This window comes from Pelodiscus sinensis, chromosome 2 (assembly GCF_049634645.1).
Source record: "Pelodiscus sinensis isolate JC-2024 chromosome 2, ASM4963464v1, whole genome shotgun sequence".
Classification (NCBI taxonomy): domain Eukaryota; kingdom Metazoa; phylum Chordata; order Testudines; family Trionychidae; genus Pelodiscus; species Pelodiscus sinensis.
In genome coordinates, this window is record NC_134712.1 from 126,713,661 (window position 1) to 126,733,299 (window position 19,639).

General features: G+C 41.1%; 1 protein-coding gene across 1 annotated transcript in view; it reads left to right on the forward strand.

The window, feature by feature from the left end:
• The window catches only part of CDH12 (cadherin 12), a 785,724-nt gene that overhangs the window by 107,892 nt on the left and 658,193 nt on the right, over positions 1-19,639 (forward strand). The window contains exon 2 of the mRNA XM_075921427.1: positions 13,841-13,907. The gene's annotated coding sequence lies outside the window, so the exon portion shown is untranslated. The remainder of the gene's footprint in view (positions 1-13,840; positions 13,908-19,639) is intronic.

Consider the following 19,639-nt stretch of genomic DNA (forward strand, 5'->3'; position numbering starts at 1 on the left):
TATACTAGTATAAATGTCTTGCCAGCTTTTTTCTTGTAAGCCACAGGAATAGGTTCACTTCTGTTTATGGGGGGTATTCACTGATAATCTTCCCAAAGTGAAAAAAATGTTTGAATGGAAGCACAGACCTTTTCCATCTCTAAGTTTTTTAGAGCATCGGGTTTAGCACCTTACCAGTGCAGAATTGTCTTCAAGCAGATGAAACATCAGGCGTTCTATGCCTCTTAAATTTGAACAATGCCAAGAGGAATCATTTCTCTTTTGTTCCTGTGGCAACTGTGAATGCTCCAGGTAGATAACAGGATATCATTTTTATTAAACCAAAAAATAATAATACACAAACTGATCTGGAATGGCCTTTTCTTTATATGCTTGCTGTGGATTTATGGAACAATCATATTTAAAATGGTAAGGAGTAATGTGAAGAAAACAAATATTTTCTATTGGTGAAAATTGCTGTAAAATTTCAGAAAAGTGCAAGAACATAGGTTCTTGGTTTGTTTGTGTTAGGATTATTTTTCACTTTCCTTGCAGGAGGAATAACAGGTAGTTTGAACTAGGGCTTTAATTCGAACCATCAGGTCCCTGCTGCGTGTAGATGTGGGCAATTAGTCCGGACTTGTAAATTTAAAAAACTGGCGACTGGCCGGGAAGATGCAAATCAAGCGCGGGATATTTAAATCCCGGGCTTGATTTGCAACTTCGAATGCCTACATTAGCCTCCCTAGTTCGAACTAGGGGGCTACTGTAGACATACCCAAACATTCTCTAAATGACATGAAGAACAGGCAGGAGAATTCCATTGTCCTTAGCAGAATCATCAGATGAAAGATGTTCCGGGGCTTCAAGTATACTTTGAAACTAATGGGAGCCATTGAAGCAGTCAGCCATAACCTGGACGAACCTTGTATTAAATACAATAAATATGGTATAGAGTGGCATTCACAAGAGACTGAATCATAGAATCATAAAATACTAGAATTGGAAAGGACCTCGCAAGGTCATAAATTCCAGTCCCCTGCCCTCATAGCAGGAATATGCACCATCTGGATTATCTCTGATAGATGCTTATCTAACCTGCTCTTAAATATCTCCAATGATGGAGATACCACAACTTCCTTAGACAATTTATTCCAGTGCTTAACCACCCTGACAGTTAGGAAGTTTTTCCTCATATCCAACTTAAAACATCCCTTTCTGCAATTTAAGCTCATTGCTTCTTGTCCTGTCATTAAACTTTAAAGAGAATATTTTCATCCCTACTCCTTGTAACACCTTTTCAGGTACTTGAAAGGTACTATTATGTCCCATACCGTCTTCTCATATCCAAGCTAAACAACCCCAATTCTTTCAGACTTCCCTCATAGATCATATTTTCTAGACTTTTAATCATTTTTGTTGTTTTTCTCTGGACCCTCTCCAATTTCTCCACATCTTTCATGAAATGTGGTACCCAGAACTGGACACAATACTTCAGTTGAGGACTAATCAGCATAGAGTCAAGCAAAATACTTCTTGGCTATGTCTACACTGCCTGCGTTTTGCGCAAAAAATATGCAAATGAGGCAAAGCATTGAATATCGCTGTGCCTCACTTGCATAATTAATTAGGCTCCATTTTTGCACAAGAGGCTTTTGTGCAAAAAGGAGCCATCTCCATGGCCGTTTCATTTTCCTATGCCGGGTAGTCTAATCTACGTGCCTCTGTCGCCAGAGGCATGTAGTCTAGGTGTACCCTAAATGTATTTTCTATGCCACCATCTAAATCATTGATGAAGGTATTGAACAGAACCGATCCCAAAACTGATCCCTGCAGACCCCGACTTGTTATGCCCATCCTGAATGACTGTGAACCATTGATAACTACTGTCTGAGAAGAGTTATACAGTCAGTTACGCAGCCACTTTATAGAAGCTCCATCTCAGTTGTATTTCCCTAGTTTATTGATAAGAAGGTCATTCAAGACTGTATGAAATACTTTACTAAAGCCTAGATATACCACATCTACCGCTTCCCTCTTATCCACAAAGCTTGTTATCTTATCAAAGAAAGCTATCAGATTGGTTTGACATTATTTGTTCTTTACAAATCCATGCTGGCTGTTCCCAGTCACCTTATTATCTTCCAGATATTTGCAGATAGATTCCTTAATTATGTGCTCTGTTATCTTACCGGGCACAGAAGTTAAGCTGACTTGTCTATAGTTTCTTGGCTTGTTCTTATTTCCCTTTTCATAGATGGGCACTATATTTGCCCTTTTCCAGCCTTTGTAATCTCACCTGTCATCCATGAATTTTAAAAGATTTTATCTTATTGCTCTGATACCTTCCCAACTAGCTCCTTGAGTATTCTAGGATGCATTACATCAGGTCCTGATGACTTAGGGTATGTCTACACTTGAACCCTCCTTCAAAAGACAGATGCAAATGAAGACATTTGAAATTACAAATGAATCTGGGATTTAAATATCCCATGCTTCATTTGCATATTCACGTTATGGCGCTATTTTGAAATAACAGATGCTGTTAAGACGCAATTATTATGAGAGAAAACCCTTCTCTCGAAATAATCCTTATTCCTCATACAATTTGTTTATATTTAGCCTTTTTACTTTGTCCTAGTTTCCACTTTTTATACAACTCCTTTTTTATCTGTATATTATTCAAGATCTCCTTGTTAAGCCAGAATGGTCTCTTGCCATACTTCCTATCTTTTCTACACAGTGGAATAATGTGGTCTTGTGCCCTTAATAATGTCCCCTTGAAAAACTGCCAGCTGTCTTTCAATTCCTTACCAACCAGCTACCTGAGTTTACTAAAGACTGTCTTCTTGAAATCCATTTTCTTTATTTTGCTGTTCTCCCTTCCACCATTCCTTAGAATCATGAACTCTATGATCTCTTCCTCTCAAACCGTCTTCCAGTTTCAAATTCTCAGCCAGTTCTTCCCTATTTTTTCAAGTTAAATGTAGAACAGTTTCCCCCCAAGTAGTTTTCTCCACCTTTTGAAATAAAAAAAAGTCTCCAATGCATTCCAAGAACTTATTTAATCTATTTAATTTCTGCTTTGTTATTTTTCCAGCAGATGTCTGTTTGTTAGTTGAAGTCCCCTTGCACCACCAAGCCTTGTGCTTTGGTTGATTTTGTTAGTTGTTTTAGAAAAACTTTTTTTTCCTGGTTAGGTGTTCTGTAGGAGACCCCTACCATAATATAACCCTTATTTTTTACCCCTTTTAACGTAACCCAAAGACTCTCAACAAATTTGTTTCCTATGTCCATTTCAACTTCAGTCCAAATATATACATTTTTAAACAAGCGGCTTGTGGTACAGTTTGGGTTTACACGGGGCTCAACATGTAGCCCGTGGGTGGGATCCTTTGAACATGAACTCCACTGGGAACACGATCCCCAACAGAGAGTCAATATAATGGTCTTCTGTTGATATACATTTTAGTAGTTAAATTCCTGGACTGTCATTGCTCATTAAAATTCTGTCTTATGGATGGAAATCGGGTAAATATTGCATTTTATTAATATCAGCAGAACTGACATAAGTGGGGGCTGTGTGTTGTGTAGACTTGCCTTAATCTTTGAATTCATGTCTGTCAATGTGAAAGAAGCTATTTTCAAATATTTGAATATATATTTGCATGTACATGCAACCACACTCAAGTTGTGGCCCATTCAAAGTAATTACTCCCCCAGGCCCATTCAAAGTAATTACTCCCCAGTGCTTCCTGGGGCTCTAAATTGAGGTAGCGCATCCACATTAGGGGAGCCTGCCTTGGACTAATTTTGAGGCTTCCCTGTAGTGTTGACATGATAATTTGAAATAAGCTATTTCAGAATATTTCTTCCAAAATAGCTTATTTTGAACTAAGTGTGCAGTGTAGATGTACCCAAAATGTGTCTGTATGCACAGTGATTTCAATTTTAGTTGTACAAGATTAAATTGTCCCCACCCCGGTTGCTCACTACTGACACAGCCTCATTGGTGGGTCTATGGCTTTTGACATGCTGCAGGACTGAACATTTACTTCTTCTTTCCCCAACATTTTTTCTTCAAATACAGTTCATGTATCTGACCTTCCCTAAGTAGAATAAGGGAAGTCTTTTTATTAGCTAAGTGAGTCACATAGTTTTCCTTGTCTCCAATTGGAATATGCATATTGAAAGTTATTCATAGTTTTGTTGCAAAAGTAAATTTGGTTATTAGGACATAACTTCCACAGGTATGATTTAAAAAAACCCTCAAAACAACAAAAACTCATTTGCAAGTCTCTTTAGCAGTGTCTATGAGCCAGGGATTAAGAGGTCTGAGTTCCGTGCCCAAAGACTGAAGACATATTACAGGGTCAGTTAATCTCACTACTTGAGGAAAGGACATTGTTGTGTGAACATGTATCAATTTTCCTAGTCCTTTTCATCATGTTAGTCAGTTTCATGTGAATATGTATTATGCATAAGCAACAAAGATGATAAATAAGGCCCCACGAACTACAGGGATAAAAATGATAAATTCACAAGCTGGTCATGAGATCTTTCATATTTGAAATTAATGGAAAAATCTATAAAATCCTAAGCAAAGCATTCAAATGGTTGAACAATAATTCCTGGTTGGTTAGTTATTTTCCCATGAATATAAATAATGTCAGTCTGTGATCAAGACTTTCAAGTTCTATTTTTTAAATAAAGGAATGATGAAAAACGTTCCCCCTCTCCCCCCGTGACAAATTATATGCTATAGATTCTACTTATTAGCTATCTCTTGGATGATGGCTAAAATCTGCCATTATTTGGTAGCTGCCAGTACATGGAAGACAGTTTATGGGGTCACAGTCAGGGACTGAAGTGCTGGGACATACCAGGCTGCAGCCCTGCAAACCTTTCTGTGGGGAGGTCAGCACCATAGGTGGGGGGGGGGGGGCATGCTGCAGCCAGGATGCTGCGGCTTTCCACAGGCTCACAGCAGTGAATGAGGTCACTGGGGGCTTGCAGAGCTGGAGGCGGGGAGTTGGAAGGGGACTGTGCAGAGCAGCAGCAGGGAGAAGTACTATGTGGGTCAATGAGTCCCCAGAGCCTGTCCTGCTTGTACAAAGCCCTTGCATCTGAGCTGCAGCTTCCTGCCCCACTGTTACTCTGCCAAAAGCCTCCCCTCTCAGTCCATAGTGCTAGGAGTCTCACAGGGGCTCCTCCCTTGGTCAGGGATGAAGGTTCTTCAGCCCTTTATCTCCTTCACAGTTCCCAGGCAAAGATATGCTCATGATGCAGCTGCTGCACCTTCTAGCGTTTCTTTTCCTCTATCTAGGCAATAACTCCCAACTTTGGGTTACCTGCAAATTTTGTTAATACAGTCCTTTTTTGCCAAAGTTATTCAATGAAAATGTTAAATAAGCTTGGTGCCAGGATGATGATTTAGTAAAGTAAGGGAGGGAAGTCTGTTAGTCTATGATCAGAGTCTGTCCTTATCTGATTTTGCACATAAGTGTGATGGGCACAAATAGAGAATTTTTCTCTTAGTTAAGTCTTTCCTTTGTGAAGAATAAATGCGGGTACACAATGGTCTTGACAACAAAAGCAAGCAGGAATCCAGACCAACAGATAATGCAACAGAACTGAATGCATCTAAAAGGTAGACACGTGAATTGCTCAATAAATAATTAATCCAATCAGAGTGCAATATTTTTATATATACCGATAATCAAATAATGCAAAGTCCTTTTTGTCTACATTATTCCTACACTCTATATCCTTTATTAAGTTGTATTTCCTAGTTACTCAGTCACCAATAATGATTTTTATTTGATTTATTTCAATTTACTACAATAATGTTCCTCATCTCCTAATCCTCCAGCAGTATTATGATAGGTACCCAGTGTGTGTGCCATGCATGTGTATATTTTTCCCTTTGTTTGATTATAGCAAAACTGATGATATCCAAGTAGGTGTTGAACATTCTTTTGGCTCATCTATACTTTACTTATCTAATGTTACTTTCCAGTTCTGAAGTGTCTGATCTGAAGCACAGCATACTAATGCTGTCAGATTTGACTTTAACTTTATTTTAAGAATGCATAGTTCAACATGACATAAAAACAGCAAAATTAAGGTTAAAAGTAATAATTTACCTGTCTTCCTTTCTCACTTGGGGTATGTCTACACTACAAAGTTAGTTCGAACTAATGGACGTTAGTTCGAACTAACTTTAATAGGCGCTACACTAGCGCTCCGCTAGTTCGAATTTGAATCGAACTAGCGGAGCGCTTAGTTCGAACTAGGTAAACCTCATTTTACGAGAATTAAGCCTAGTTCGAACTAGCTAGTTCGAATTAAGGGGTGTGTAGCCCCTTAATTCGAACTAGTGGGAGGCTAGCCCTCCCCAGGTTTCCCTGGTGGCCACTCTGGCCAACACCAGGGAAACTCTATGCCCCCTTCCTGGCCCCGGACCCCTTAAAGGGGCACGGGCTGGCTACGGTGCCCGTGCCAGGTGCAAGCCTGCCAGCACCCAGCCAGCAGACCCTGCACCTGGCACGGCTCGAGCCACCCACCCGATGTCCCCCAGCCCACCCCCTCTTCCCGGGACCAGGCTGGCGGCTCCCGGGAGCTTGCCCTGGACCACAAGAGGCAGGCACCTGCCTGGGGTAGTGCGGACATCGTGGACCTCGTCCACGATCTCCGCACTAGGCACAGGAAAGTGGCCGTCTAGGGCAGGAGAGCTGCCAGCCTGGCCACCCAGGAGCAGGTGTGCATGAAAATCAAGGGGGTCCACTGAGACCCCCAACCCTAAGCCCTGAGCTTACAATGGCCGTCCTGGGTCAGACCAAAGGTCCATCTAGCCCAGTAGCCTGTCTGCCGACAGCGGCCAACCCTAGGGACCCTGGAGGGGATGGACCGAAGACAGTGACCAAGCCATTTGTCTCGTGCCATCCCTCTCCAGTCTTCCACAAACTTTGGGCAGGGACACCACTCCTACCCCCTGGCTAAGACTACTCCATGGACCCAACCTCCATGACTTGATCTCACTTCCCTTTAAACTCTGTTCTAGTTGTAGCCTTCACAGCCTCCTGCAGCAAGGAGTTCCGCAGGTTAACTATTTGCTTTGGGAACAACAACTTTCTCTTACTAGTTTGAAGCCTGCTACCCATTCCTTTCCTTTGGTGTCTTCTAGTCCTTCTTTATGGGAAATCGGGAAGAACTTTTCTGAATGCACCCTCTCCACCCAACCCCTGCTTTTAGAGACATCTATCCTGTCCCCGCTCCATCTCCTCTTTTCTAAGCTGAACAGTCCCAGTCTCTGTAGCCTCTCTTCATCTGGGACCTGTTCCCAACCCCTGATCATGTTAGTTGCCCTCCCCTCTCCCAGCCTTTCTCTTCCCCTCTCCCACCTCCTTTTCCCAGTCTCCCAAAGTTTTGTTCAATAAAGACAGAGTCAATGTTGGAAGAAACGTTATCTTTATTTTGTACATCAATAAGAAGGGGGGCTAGGGAAGGGTAAGTGGAAGGAGGTGAGGGAGGAATGGGGTACACGCCCCCGATGGGGAGGACTGGGCTGGCTCTGCGGGCTTCTGGGGGTGGAAGCTCTCCTGCAGCCCCCCAATTGCCCCCTCTCCCCAGATGGCAGCCTGCGGCAACTGCAGCCGGGCTGATGGCCGAGTGGTGTGATGTGCCCAGTGTGGGCACTCCGGGCACTCCAAACCAGGACTGCTTTGCAAGCGGGGCACCCCTTCGAACTGTCTGTCCGGGGTGGGGGTCGGGACCCTTTAAGCGCAGCCATCGGCTAGCCTGAGACAGCAGCTCCACGCTCTAAGTCCTCCTCTGATGCCCTGCCGGCACTGCTTCCGGCCATCCTTAAGCCCTGTTCAGGGTCCACTCAATGTGGACTTGCTAGTTCGAATTAGCAAAACGCTAATTCGAACTAGTTTTTAGTTCTAGACGCATTAGTTTGAATTAGCTTAGTTCGAATTAACTAATTCGAACTAAGTTAGTTCGAACTAGCGCTGTAGTGTAGACATACCCTGGGATAGGTATCTTTTATATATGAGAGTCAACATGAACATTTTCTTTTTTTCTCATTTCATTCCAATGTATTATGACTCCTTCTGAGAATCATTCTGAACAACCATTATTGAGGCCTACTTTAGTGAGTCCGTAAGTATCTAGAACATATGTCCACTTCCCTTCAGTAACAACTGGAAGACTGTTCATGTATGGAGATTGTCTTCATTAATGGCCTCAACTGTGGCTGTTCAATCTCTAGAATATCGCTAGAATACAAAAGCCAGAACCACTGGTTTTCTTTGCTTTATCTTTGGGTATGTCTAGACTGCACCCTTCTGCCGGCAGAGGGATGTATATTAGGCTGGGAGAAATTGCTAATGAAGCAGGGATTTAAATATCCTGCACTTCATTAGCATAAAAATGGCCGCCACCTTTTTCCAGCACAGAGCTTTGTTGGCGAAAAGCGGCAGTCTAGAGGCTGATCGATCACTAAAGAAAGCCTTTTCCGATAGATCCCTTATGCCTCGTAAAAGGTCATCTTCCAATTTCACTTCCAATATCACCCTTATAAGTGGTGTGTGTCAAGGAATTCAGCCAACACCATTCAAAAAGAAATGGATCAGAAGTCCACATTTTTGCTCATTCATAATCCCTAGCCCTTTATTCTGTTTTAGTGAATATCCTGAGCATGAGTGCCAGCTCTTTTTGATTGTTAGAAGAGAAATCTTTAAACTTCAGTGGAGTTCCAGATATGTCAAGCAAAAAAGATAGACTAGAAAACTGTAACATCTTAACCTAGTCTAAGGTAGATGACCATAAGTTAATTGTCTTGTTTTGAAAAATGTCTCTAATTCAAATATCAAAATATTCTGCCAAGTATACAGGTTCTGTATCATTTGATTCAGCAAGGTTTCTCCTTCAATTTCATGGGTTATAACAATCTTGACAGCATTAACTTTCTGTTATAAATGTTTTTCTAAACATCCCTATGGTCATAAGTATTTTCCATTGTATTCTAGCAGCATAGTTTTAAATCACAGATTCTCTAGACTAGATGATAGAACTAAACCATATATTGTATTGTGTGTACTTGACTTTTCCTCCAGCAAGGCAAATTGAATAGATGGAGACAAGATTTTTCAAATTAAATCAAGGTAACTAATATAAAAACCAGTACTACAGTACCAAAGCAGTCTTTGTAAATATAAATCACTCTAATCTCTCTACCAGTTGTCAGTATATTTCAGTAGAAAGTACCAAGCAGAAAAAAAATGGGACCGCACACTCATAGTATGTTAAAAATACTTTAAAACAATAGGGGTTTTCAATGTTAATGCTAAAAATCTAGATGCTTTCTTTCTTTCTTTCTTTCTTTCTTTCTTTCTTTCTTTCTTTCTTTCTTTCTTTCTTTCTTTCTTTCTTTCTTTCTTTCTTTCTTTCTTTCTTTCTTTCTTTCTTTCTTTCTTTCTTTCTTTCTTTCTTTCTTTCTTTTTTTCCTTCAAAATTCAAGAATTATAGCATCCAATGTTATATTAATATACATATCCCTCTTCTACAGCAGCAGTAACAGTATCTCTTCAGAATAGTGCAGTGTGTAACCCTAAGCAGAATTTTTTACTTCTGTTTTTAACTGATACCAGGAGTCATTGACCACGAAGTTAATGCTAGTGATACAAAGTCCAGATCAATAGCATATGATACTGACATGATTAGAAAAAACATTTATAACGTTGCTGTATAAATGTATTGGGATAACTTTTGATGATTTCTGACTGCAGAAGAAAAGTGAAAGTGAGATGTGTGCGTGTGTGTGTGTGTGTGTGTGTGTGCACGTGTGCGCCCGTGAGCATGCACTCCTGTCACAGCAGATCAAATGTAAAGCCAGCAAAGGCAAAATTAGAGTAGGCAGATCAAAGGAGAGATTTTTTTTGTTATTCTTTCCTTCAGGTGACAGATTTTGAAAAAAAAAAAAAACCAAAGAGATTCTGAATTTTTTTTTAACTGGCTAGGTCTACCTGGGGCCAAATTTCAGAAAAACCTCCTCTTTTGACACATCCCTTCTTCCTCATACAATGAGGATTACAGGGATGGCAAAAGAACACGTCTGCTTTTTTGGAAATTATTCCAAAAAAGAGGACACATTCCTTGGATGCAGCATAGCTTTTCCGGGATACCAGAGGTATCCTGGAAAAGCTCTGTAGTCTAGACATAGTCACTTTCTCCTAGACATGTTCATGGTTTAATATGAGACAGAGAATTCTATAGGCGTATCCGTAAATTGTTAAAAAGAAAAGCAATTTTTTTCCTCTTCTTTCCTCCTTGCTCCCCCCTCCCCTTCACCCACCTGCTCCACCCCTACCCATGCCCTTAGCCCCCTGATCTGGGCCTCTTCTTAAGTACCCAAGCAACTCCAGATAAATGTTCTAGCTGATAATACAGTAAAACTGATTGACATTGCATCAAGTGTCACATAAGGATAAACCATAAGGATAAACTACTGAGCAAAAGCAGGACACTAATAGAGTTCTTCAGTTTCCAGTGCCTTTAAGAAGTCCCAGTGGTCCAGAGAAGTGAAAAATTGATATCCTTTGGGATAGTGCTGTGAAAGTCCCAAAGCTCAGCTAAACTACGTAAGCATTATCTTTCAAGACTGTTTTTATTTTTCAGTCTGGTATTAGAATATTCCTGTGTAGAAATGGCCAGTTGTAACATGTACATAGTTAAAAAATCTTAGCAATGGACATCTTGAATATATTCTTTTGGATTTACTAGTGTGACTTCTCTGCCTTTTTGTGTGTGTCTTCTATATCATCAAAATCTCAGGGGAGGACACTGTCTTTTATAGTACCAAGCACACTGTCAGTTCTATAATTAGGGCCCTACCAAATTCACTACCATGAAAAATACATTATAGATTGTGAAATCTGGGGTTTCCCTGTAAAATCTGGACTTTTGAATGATTTTACCCTATACTATACAGAGTTCACAAAGGAGACCAGAATTTGTCAAATTGGAGGTACTTACTGAAAAGTTGCAGAGGGTTGCAAGTTTGGGGGGGGAGGGAAGCGGGGAGAGTCACACTTACTACTGCACTGCCTTCAGATCTGGGTAGCCAGAGAGCAATGGCTGTTGGCCAGGTGCCCAGGTCTGAAGGCTTCACCTGCCACCAGCAGTGCAGAAATAAGTGTGTTGATCCCATATCATACCACTTTTCTATACTGCTGCCTTCAGAGCTTGGTGGGTGGAAAGTGGCAGCTGCTGACTGAGGGTCCAGCTCTGCAGGGAGCAGCATAGATTTAAGGATGACAACACAATACCATGTCAGCCTTACTTCTGTACTGCTGCTGGCAGAAGCTTTTCCTTCACAGCTGGGCTCTTGGCCAACTGTCATCACTCTGCAGCTTCCCAGGTCTCAAGGCAGCTGCCACCAGCAACATAGAAGTAAGGCTAGAAGTCCTGCAATTCCCCTACAAGTTGGCTGCCTTCCTACAATTCCTTCTTGGGTCAGTGCCCTTACTATTGCTTCACTGAATATATGAAACTAGAATATTTACTCAGCATTGCTTGGATCCTGAACTCACATAAGTTTTGCTTTTCTTCATTTAAATCATTGTTCTGGGGTGGGGCTTGGGATGAGGGGTTCAGTAAACATACCTCTCTTCCAACTCCAGCCTTCTCTCACTGCAGCAGCTTGGAACCAGGTGAGAAGCATGTGGCCATGGCTGTTGCAGCTCCAGCAGCACAGTGGGGAGGAGGGTGCATGTTCCCTGGCTGGGGGACAGATACACAAACAGACAAACTCTCTGAAATATATAGTAGATATATATTTCTGCACCCTGCCTCCTGCTGGCCCATGGGAGTTATAGCTGTCCTAATCCCCATCTCTGGCTCCTTGCTAACCACCTGTGTTCATTCTGCAGTATAACACCTTCTTGCCAGACATCTTCCATTCCATTTTATGAGAAACAATCAAATTACAGACACATTTCATTATCCTGCCACAACCAAATTCTGACCTTGTTTCAAGTTATGATAAGGAGAAGCTGAATACCAAATTTGGTGGTTGAAGATTTTATCATTTAGCGGGAGTTATTGAACAAACTGACTTGCAGACAGAGGGACAGACAGAGTGATAGATGCACATTTCTAAAATATGTAATAGTATTGAATCATGAATTTGCTGTGTTACTTTTCCCATTACAGATTTTTAAAAATACATTCAGTCCAGTGGTATACTTGTTAAGTCAGCTGGGCATATCTGCACTAAAGCATTATTTTGAAATAACAAGTGGAGCATCCACACAGCAAGCCCGTTGTCTCGGAATAAGGGGTTGATTTTTTTGAAATAATAACTCCTGCTTTTCACAAAGACTAACACTTATTTTGAAATAGTTATTTTGAAATAGCAGGAGTGTAGACACCCCACTGCTGCTATTTCGAAATAGCTACTCCCCAGAGACATTCAAAGTATTTACTTCCCAGGGCTTCCTGGGGCTCTAAGTTGAGGTAGTGTGTCCACATTAAGGCTATGTCTAGGGAATGCGTCTTCTCTTCAGACATTTTTTGCAGAAGAGCAGACACATTCTTTCGGAAGCTCTGTCTTCCTCGTGCTATGAGGAAGAAGGGCTCTTCCGAAAGAAGAGGTTTTTCCAAAATTTGGCCCAGTGTAGATGGGCCTCTTCCGACAAAACTATCAGAAAAAGGTAGCGCAATTTGCGTGCCTTTTGCCGAAGAAAAGTGGCAGTCCAGAAATAGCCTGAGGGAGCCTGCCTCGGATTAATTTTGAGGGGTCCCCGTAGTGTGGACATACTATTTCAAAATAGTTATTTCAGGAGTTATTTTTTCAAAATAATGTCATAGTGTAGACATGTCCTATGTGATTCTGAACTAAACCATGGTGTTTTCACAGTTTAATGTCAAAACAATCAGAATATAATACATTATTTCACTCTAAATATACAATTAACTCATGTCATCATTGTGCCATCTATTAGAGAAATCACCGTATGATTATTTTCATGCTATGAATGATAGTTGGCATGAAGGAAATAGAGCCATAACAGGGATTTAAAATTACCATTGGTTTCCTAGCATTATGATCTTCAGAAATGGGTTTTGGCAATAGAAATCCAACAGTTTTTTAGGTAGCTTGCTTGATATGCGAGTACTTCTATGTTTCTGTGTGTTTTCTCACTTGAACGCCCATGAGGTCTCAAGGAGTCACTCCCTCTCACACTTAGGCTGTGTCTACACTGCACCCCTTTTCTGGAAAAGGGATGCTAATGAGACACTTTGGAATAGCAAAATCCGCGAGGGATTTAAATATCCCCCGCGGCATTTGCATTTACATGGCTGCCGCTTTTTTCCGGCTTGGGGATAAGCCGGAGAAAAGCGCCAGTCTAGACGTGATTCTCCGGAAAATAAGCCCTTTTCCAAAGGATTTCTTATTTCTTAGGAATAAGAAATCCTCCGGAAAAGGGCTTATTTTCCGGAGAATCGCGTCTAGACTGGCGCTTTTCTCTGGCTTATCCCCAAGCCGGAAAAAAGCGGCAGCCATGAAAATGCAAATGCCACGGGGGATATTTAAATCCCTCGCGGATTTGCAATTCCGACTGGTCTAATCTGCATCCCTTTTCCGGAAAAGGGGTGCAGTGTAGACACAGCCTTACAGTATATCATATATCAAGATCTAAAGGAAAAATGTTGCTGCGTATTTTTGTTTGTTTTCACCCTGTATAGGACTGAGTTTTCTAATCAGATGCTTTATACATTTCTTAATTCATTAAAATCACGAGCCTAAACTGTTGACATTAAATATTTTACTTTGGTATGTTTGTTTTGGCAGATTTTAGTGACCAATCAAGTGGTGACTTTGAAGAATGAAGCCAGCTAACGTGGCATCATAAACTCAGGTAGATTTTCTATTTTATAGAGCTTGGTTTCACCTGCTGAAAATCTGTGCTAAATCAAATTATCCTTTCTAAAACCAATCCCTTTAAATTTGTAGTACAAACTGCAATTGTTTTCAGTTTTTTTTATATATAAAAAACCCTCATTTTTGCCACATAAAATTAAGGAGGAAGAATCTGTAAATTATAGTGTGTTTGGTGCAGGCCTAAAAAAATATTCTGTCTAAATCAGAGTCTTGTACAAGAAACCAGTTCTACTCATGGTACTATATTTATAGATACCTGTACTGTATGTCATGCATTTGAGACTGTTTCAATTTACATGCAGATTGGAGGAAATGAAAGTCCTTTTTCAGCCTGCTACGTGCCTCTTGAAGGCCAGAAATATCATTTTCTCTTTTTGAGCCTCAGTTTTATAATGTTTTTCTTTCTCGTAATTGCAGGGTATTACTTTTGTCAAATGAGATATGTCTCATTTCATAGTCATACCTCAGTAAAAGCTCTTTCAGAAAGGAAAAGAAGACAATGTCACAGGCTCTCTCATGTTTATTAATATTAATATGCTACTGTCTAGATCAATTGTTGCTTATGGAATCCAGCTCTAAGCGTCTCTGCCTGTATTGATGTCAGGAATCTAATGCTGGGGAACAAGAACCATTGATAATCTTCTATACTTATTTAAAGTTCAGATCAGATGGAGATAGCTGGTTTTAAGCACTACTGTCATAACACAATTATATAGTACAGTGACTATTAAATCAAAATAAGGTTGGCATCTGTATCTCAATCCCCAGGAGATGACAATCAATTTAGATTAGCCATTTGGTCTTGTGAACAATTCATTTTGCAAACGATTTTAAAAAGTAATGGTGTTACAGATATCCCATTCCACCACTGAGGCAGCTGCATTTCAATGATACTGTATTTTGGGATGTAAAATATTTGAATTCACAAGTGAGTCTAAGTTATAACATTTTGATAAAAAATCTCAAACTCTCCAAATCTGGGATGCTCTGGAACCCTGATTTTGGTTGAGCCCTATCTTTTTAGAATCATTTAGCAAGTGAATATAGTAAAATTGGAACATGTCCCTGCTATGTATGTCCTTGTGGAACAGTATTCTGTTTTCCAAATCAAAAGAAACCTGGTGATGTGATACAAAAGTCCCACACTTGATGGTTTTCTTTCTAGCTGCATAATTTGAGCTTTTGATTTTTAGTGTCCTCAACATCTTGTTTAGTTTCTTTGGCATTTGTTTTCCAGGAGCATGTTGTGCTCTTGAAAATACCTCATGAGAATGCCCTCAATAACCTATTCCAATGAATCTTTACTTTGCTTGCTTAATTTTTTGACAGTGGGTGAGCACTGGAAATACAAATCACACCTCTTAGGAAATGTTGGCAGACACTATGGCACTAGACATTTATAGTGCTGTTTGTGTCATGTCTTGACAGTGCATGCTTATCGTCAGGAAGCATTCATCATCCACAAAGAATAACAAATATAAAAAACTAAATGCTGGAGGAGGGGGAAGAGTGCAACTGACAGTTCAGCATGGAGATTGCCAGCACTTTATTTCCGAGAAAAATTGAAGTAATCTTTTCCTTAGATATTTGATTGCTTGTGCATTTCAGTTCCCCTAAACCTACCAGCAGAAGTGTATCACATTTGTATATACACCATAACACATTTGTAATGTTTTTATTCCTAACATTAACCTATAAATTAATATTTAGTCATTGAAACAAGTTGTCTGGTTGTTAGTTATTGTGCACATACAATTGTCATATCACAAGGATGTAGTTGCTCAGTATCTTTCCAGTTAATTTGGTTATTTAGGTGTCCAAATGTAGTTTTCAGAAATTTAGAGAGCTAGGTTTCAAACTTTCACCAGATAGCATAGATTCACTTATTCATAAATATATTCATATATACATACACAAACATATAATCAGTGTCTATGCATTGATGTAGGAGAACATTTATTTTTGATGCTATAAAGGTGTACATGTGTAATTCTAGTCTTGAAATAATAGTTGAGATCAGTTGTCAGTGGTTTTCAAACTTTTTTTGAAAGTTTCATGGGTTTCATGACCCAGTTGAAGAAAATTGTTGATGCCCACAACCCAACAGAGTGGGGCTGAGGATGAGAGCTTTGGGGCATAGGAGGGTGCTCTGGCTTTTGGGTGGGTCAGTGCTTAGGGCAGGGGGAGCTTACCTTGAGTGGCTCCCAGTCAGCAGAGCAGTGGGGATGCTAAACCAGGCTTCCTGCTTCTCCTGACATCACAGACCATGCTGCTCCCTAGAAGCAGTCAGCAACAGGTTCCCAGCCAATGGGAGTGTGGAGCTAGTGCAAAGGCAGGGGCAGTACGCAGAACCCTGTGCAGCCCTCCCCATACAGAAGCCGGGCCTGCTGTCAGCTGCTTCTGGGCACAGCACAGTCTGCAGTGCAGGACAGGCAGGTAGCCTTCCTTTACACCCCTTCTGGTCACCTGATCGTCCTTCAACAATGAGGCTCAATGCCTGAAATTCCATGGCCTAGTCCTGGTTTGTGAGCCATACTTTGAAAACCACTGAGTTAAGGCAACAGAAAGCGCTTGTGTATTCATTATAGTTGCAAAACATTGAAGTATTTATTTTGGCCACAGAATTCTGAGTCAAATTTAGGAAAATAAACCCTAGATTTGTGAGCTTTGAAGACTTTAAAAGAAAGGCAGGGTGATTTCAACTCCCATCCACTCCCTCCCAGGCTTTTACAGCTGTAGTAACATTGTTTGAAAGTTAGCGTGACAAGCAGTAATCCAGGTCATCATAATATCACCCAGTCTGGCAGAAACAGAGTAAATAAACAAGTAAAAATGTAAAATCCTCTTGTTATAATCAAAGAAGTACTGCAGGAGAGATGAAGAGGCAGCTCGGCTGTAAGACAACAATCCATAATTTATTTTGCAGATGTCTCTGTAATTTAAGCAGCAGGCGGAACAACCACACAGTTGTAGATGCTCTGGGGAAAGGATACCCAGAGCCTCGTAAATCATGGTGGGGATTACAAGCAATGAACATTCATCTTCTTAACCTCGTAAAGCAATATTGCAAAGCCAAGGATTACAATTTACTGAGCATGTAATCTTTGTTCAGGGATAAGGGTGTCAGTTTTTTTTAAGAGTCTCTCAATTAGCCATGGCATATGCCTTTTAGGAAGAGAATGGCAAAATAGTTTATAAGTTTATTTATTAGTAGTTGCTACCTATGAAAATAATACTTAATAAAAACAAGGAAAAAAAGGGGAAAAAAACTATAAGGAAAGACTGGATCTGATGGTAGTTTTCCCATTAAGCTATGCTGATGTTTTCTGTTTTATTTTGTTCTGTGAATATGTGTGAAAACTAGATTTAATATGCAAGAACTTCAGCAAAAACAGAATTCACATTATAGTTCTGGAGCCCTAAACCACCTCTTCTCCTGCAGGATTTGTCTCTCCTCTTCACACGTACTCAATTATTATGTTATTCAATAGATTTCATGCTGTAAGCAAGAAATCCTTCACAAGATAAGTGGTGTTTTAATGCTTACAGGCCAAGACTTATAACACCTAGATAGTCTCTGAATTCCCTATTTAGGCACCTAAGTTAGTTGACCTCATTTTCAAAAGAGTGGAGCACCCACTGAAACCATTTTACAGCTGATGCTCTTTTGAAAATCAGGTCACATATTTAGGTGCTTAAATATGAGTTTAAAATCGGAATGTGTGCACCTCTATTGCAAATACTATCCTGAGACTGTAAACAGACTCAAATTATTTTGTTTTCATTCATCTTGGGTTTTTTTGAATGGTCAAAATAAATGTGATTATCTTAAAGTTGCGAGAGCCCCTTTACATTTTAAACCTTTTAGCCACTCGAGAAGCTTGGTGTCAAATTAAAAGGAAGTCTGTCAGTACGTTGTCTCATTCTTGCTTTCTCTTCCATCATAGTTTCCTCAGTTTCATTCAGTTTCCTCTTAGGTTTCTAAAGGTATCACTGTAGATAGTTACATGAGTCTCCTCTATCTCCTTAGATGTACTCCTAGTCCAAGATGCAGTTATTTCCTCCCCATGTGATCATAGCTGGGCTTTTCAAAAAAGGACTAGATATACTCATGGAGGTTAGGTCTATCAATAGCTATTAGTCAGGATGAGTAGGAATGGTGTCCCTAGCCTCTGTTTGTCTGGACAGGAGAAGGATAATAAGAGGATTACCTGTTGTGTTCACTCCCTCTGGGGCATCTGGTATTGGCCACTGTGGGCAAACAGGATACTGGGCTAGATGGACCTTTGGTCTGACCCAGTGTGGCCATTTTTATGTTCTTATGTTTTTCCAAAGTAGTTGGGAATATTAAGTGTACAGGTATATGTCATTAAGGCACAGCAGTAGGTTCAGAGGTTTTAAAAGTGGGTCATATTCAGACCTTTAAAACAGAGCATAACACCCACCTCTACCTATTCTAAGATCATAGCTCCCCTTATCCTATGTTACACTCTCCCACTGTTCATTCCCTCTGCCCAAACAACTTAGCTCATCCTCCAAGATCCTAGGTATCTTTTGTCTGGGGAAGTAAACAGGAACAATCCCCACCAGTTCTAGTACCCTATGCATCCCAAGCTCCCTCACAAGCAGACCAACCCATCCATGAGGGGAAAGAGAGGCTGAGCTCAAAGGCCATGAGGCTGCAGGAGCAGGAACTGAGGGAGCAGGCCCAGAGCTGCAGGGAGCAGGAACAGGAGCAGGTTAGGGAGGCAGCAGAGGTCAGGCCTGCCCTTAACTCACTGGCAGGAAGCAGAGTGACTCATCCCTGGCCTACTGTGCTCCCCTATTTCCCAGCCATGTTGCTCAGTTGAGGGAACTTGGGGAAGGGGGGCACCGCATCCCCCCACAATCGCCAGAGGCAGGAAGTGGAGCAATGCAGTTGAGAACCAGCAGAGCGGATTGAGCATAGGCCAGATCACTCTGCTTCCCACTGCATTGGCAAGTGCTGGAGCACTCCTGACCCCTGCCACCCTGGCCTTCATTGCTCAGAAGAGGGAGTGTTGGGGGACAAGGTGGAAGGGGCAGGGAGGAGGTAGAGTGGGAGCGGGAAGAGGCAGGGTGGGATGGAGCATGGAAAGAGTATGGGGGTTGTCCCAGCCTCTGCACCCCCCAGGATGGTCCTGCTGGATGCAGCCTTTGGGGAAGCCAGCTGGAGGATGGGGCTGGTCACTGGAGCAGGCGCCGCCACATATGTAGCACACAGCTGTCCAGAGTACCCTACAATTTGGCTTAATTTGGTGCCCGAAATTTCATGGTGCCCTCTGCAACAGTGTATTTTGTGTATTGGTAGGGCAGCCCTGGCACTAAAGCTTCATCTCTGTGTCTTATCAGATGTATCTAGGACTGTGTTTCCTCCTTCTCTTTCCCTCAGGTCCTTCAAGGAAGCTTTCCACAATTCTGGTGCCTTTAGAGTTTTGGCTGTTGCTTTTTTTAACATCACCATAGTCCTAAGTGAAATCTTGTGGTGCCAAAACTGGCTCTAGGAACCCTTATCTGGGAATGGGAGTACCAAGTTTGGAGGTTATTTGTGAGGTTATTTATCATTTGGGTTACACACCATGTCATTCATACTACTTGATAATGTGTTTTTTTGTTTGTAAGGGCCATTGTCTTCAGTGTGACTTCCTGGAATTCAAGGGATGCTAGATCATGACCTCTGATTGCAAAATC